This window comes from Microtus oregoni, unplaced genomic scaffold (assembly GCF_018167655.1).
Source record: "Microtus oregoni isolate MIOR12 unplaced genomic scaffold, Mior012 000087F_ref0000451, whole genome shotgun sequence".
NCBI classification, from domain to species: domain Eukaryota; kingdom Metazoa; phylum Chordata; class Mammalia; order Rodentia; family Cricetidae; genus Microtus; species Microtus oregoni.
In genome coordinates, this window is record NW_024544554.1 from 607,864 (window position 1) to 611,924 (window position 4,061).

The window sequence follows — 4,061 nt, forward strand, 5'->3', positions numbered from 1 at the left end:
CCAGGAGCAGGATAAACTCTCATGGACTTCCACTCCCTCCCTGGTGATGCTTTATTGCTAAGTATTTCAAATGTGACTCCCCTTCGGCATGGTCTCTCCTCTTTCCCTCTAGGACTTTCCAGGATCTATAGAAGGATTCCAAAAAGCCTGCTTCAGACTTTCATCAGGACGTTGTCCATATTCTCCCCAAGCCCAAACTCCTGGGTTTCTCTCACATCCTCTGCTTCTTAGATAGAATGTGCTCTCAACTCCTTGCTATATCACCTTTGCCCAGAATGCTCTTGTCTTCAAGATGTAAGCTGTCTAGGCAGGCATTTTGTTCCTTCCTGACACAGCATTGCTCCTAAGAGGAAACATTTCCTGCACTTCCAGGCTGCTGTAATGTGGGTAGGAGATTAAACACTTACCATCACTTCTTCAGTTTTTATTAATGTGAAGTAATTACATACTCGTTTTCCCCCAGTGTTTCTGGAACCATTTCATTTTCAAACTCAGTGGGCCAACACGGGAGGTCAGGCTCACTCCTGTGAACACCTGCTTTGATTCCTGTTAGAAATGTTTGACTCGAGCTGGGCAGTGGTGGTGCACACCTTTAATCCCAGCACTCGGGAGGCAGAGGCAGGAGGATCTCTTTGAGTTCGAGACCAGCCTGGTTTACAAGAGCTAGTTCCAGGACAGGCTCCAAAGCCACAAAGAAACCCTGTTTTGAAAAACCAAAAAAAAAAAAAAAAGAGAAAGAAATGTTTGACTTGATAATTTTAAAATGATAAACTGTGTATGCCAAAGTGGAAGAAAGATTTTCAAATATTAGGCTTTATTTCAGTCACATTTCCCTGGACTTAGGGAACATGGTGAATGACTATACTGATGTACTAGGTTATACCCGCTCTCCAACTTGCTTAATAAATGGATGTAGACTGAGCTACAACAAACAAATTTTAAAGTGTTTCCCTGCTAGTAAAAATGCTGGTGAGAACTTTGTCGTAAAAATATGTAGTAAATGAGTAACAAGTAAGAATGAAGTTATTCCCAAGGATATGAAAAAAAACTATAATAATGAAAAACCTAAGGGAAATGAACATTTTGCCTTCTCAGTGATCTGAATTTTTCTGCAGTCACTTAATCAGAAACTCTAAAAAGCAAGTAAACATAATGGAGTTTTGGGTTTTATATTCATAGCTATCCAGTTTACCATTTGCAAAAAGCATTTAGTGGTTGCTTTGCTGCTGCTGCTGATGTTGGCTTATTAAATGCTTGTCTACGTTATACAACTGGGCATCTGAACTCTAACTGTGAAATATCAAGAGAGTGGTTTTTGTGTCTCATATTCTCTCGTATTTGGCATCTTCTGCCTTACAGCTGTAAATGCATTTGCATCAGCTCTACAATGTAATATATATATATATATATATATATATATATATATTTAAAAAATTATACCACATCATACTTCTACTGTGTACGATCAGCATGTGCTGGAAAAATACAACAGTACTTATTTGAGAAGATCTAACTGCTTTTTTTTAGCATTAAAGGGTTTATCTGTATCAATATTTTTTTTAAAAAATCTTCAAACAAAAGGTTTATTATCAGTGCATCCAGCAAAGTCACAAGCGTTCCTATTGAATATGTTTAACTTCCTTTATTCATTTAATTTAACTCAAAGTTACCAAAAAATCACAGTAACCTCTAAAATGTCAGAGGAAAATTTCCTTTGAAAAGATAGCTAGCTCTGAAGTAATAGTCAAGGTGGTTTAAATTATTTATGTCTCAAAAATAGGACCTTTGAGGATCCCAAGATAAAAGTTAGAATTGTTCCATTTGATCAATATCTGAACATCACAGACAGGTTTTCTGCAAATGAAAAGAAAGTCTATTTCTTCGGGGACAGCAGCACAAAACACCCAGAGGGAACATATTCACGACAACTCAACACTGAGATTCAGAAAGTGATGGAGAGAAAATGGGAAAGAAAAGTCTAGAAATGAACTGCAGACATCCCAGGGTGCCTCAGTGAAAACAGCAGATTTCTCACACTTATCTGGCTGGTCTTACACGGATTAAAATTGCAGGGTGCATAGTGCAACAAAAGTATTCTTTAAATTTAAGGATTAATTGATTTGGAAGAATAGATGGTCTTTAATGATATTTCTGTTTCACAATTCTTAAAAAATTTCCGTGTTTTATCCTAAAAGATACAGAGAAAGAAATCCAATAAAAAAAAAAAAAGTAACTGGCACCAGAGTGATGTCCTCAGCTGTGCAACTTGCTTTTTTGTTACTTAAAATTTCTAAGGTTCATTTGAATTTTTTCTTTTATTTATTTTTTTCTTTTGTTTTATTCCAGACAGGGTTTTTCTCTGTGTCACAGTCCTAGCTGTCCTGGGACTCAATTTGTCGATCTTGTTGGCCTCACAAAGATACACCTGCCTCTGACTCCCAAGTGCTGAGATTAAAGGTGTGTGACACCACCACCTGAATTCATTTGAAGTTTTTATATTAAGTAATATAGTAGATGCATTTCTGAAGTTTTCTAAAGTTTCTATCAACAAAACAAGTCATGGCTGACTGTAAATATAAGTACAAGAAGTATACTTGAAGGTGAGATGAAGCCTTGATCTTGTCTAGGAGTAAACTCAGGAGCTTCCAGACCTGAGAAGCCAGCACTATGTTGTCAATTAAAACATCATAGCTAACTAATGAACCTGGGAATTCTGAGTGCCAAGGGTAGGTTCAAGCCACAAAATCAAAAATTATTCTATAAGCCAGTTCTATTATTTTTTTTTCTGTTCATCCATCCTAACATGTCAGCAAACGTAACTCAGTTTACATAAGCTTCACATGCGATAGTATTTTGAATAGATTGATGTTTACCTGAGCTAATGGACTGAGAAGGAGCAAGCATAGTACCAAACTAGTCCCTCTGAATGTGGTTGACAGTTGTATGGCTGAGGCAGACTGAGGGGCCACTGGCAGAGGCACTGGCATTTATCTCTACTGCATGGACTGAGTGGGAATTTGGATGTGTATTTAAAATATATATACATATATATATATAGATATAATATATATATATTAAAAGAAAAAGAAAAAATTCAAATTAGATTTTAGAAAAATAAATTTCTTATTTTATATCTTTACCTTTGGTTGAGTTTATCAACCAAAAAAAAAAGAAATTTAAATTACTGTAATTGAAAGTGAACTTGTGGGTTTCCTATCTCTATGCAATGAGTCTGTTCCAAGCTCCATCAAGGGGTGCACCCATCCACTTGGGGCCTCTCTTGCCCAAGCTGCCACGTGTGAAGCCCGGCTCTCTGGGCAATCTCCTCCCTGTTTAGGGCCCCAGAAGGCCCCACTAATGAGCTTCCTCCACCCCTCTATGAAAGGAAAAGGCCGGAAAAATGTTCCCTGGGATGCATAAATACTGAAACTCCATGAGGAGAAGAAAAAGAGATACAAACCTCTTCCCAGGTTTAAAGAGCTGCACCGTATCCCAGCAGAAGTATTGCTTTTGTGTTTATAGACCTTTTTCAGTTTGAAACTGCGTTATAGAGGAGGAAATCTATCATTGTTCACATAAAAATTTCATCAACTCCACACAGACTGTTATTAAAATTTCTTCAGAGAATTGTATTGTTTAAATCAATTGAATAAACACTTTAAAGCAATATTTTATAATAATTTTAGCGTATAACAAAGTTAAGCAAAGGATGCTAAGCTTTTCATATATTACACAGCCTAACACAGGGATACTCCTTGTCAGCAGCATCTTCAATTGAAACCACAACTAATGAACTCACAGAAGTATTTTAGCAGCACCCAAAGCTCGTAGCTTAAATTAGCATTTGATCTTTGTGATTATTAATATTTTTTATCAGATTCATGAGATCTAAAATCTTTCATCAATGAACCTCTGTGTATGTCTGTAAGAGGTTCTAGATGGGTTTAAGCGATGTGGGAAGGCCACTCTAAATGTACATGGAACCAGGCATTCATATCTCCTTCCTTCCTGTGTTCCACATTTCGTAGGACTATTTAGGAAGGATTAGGAATGATGACTTT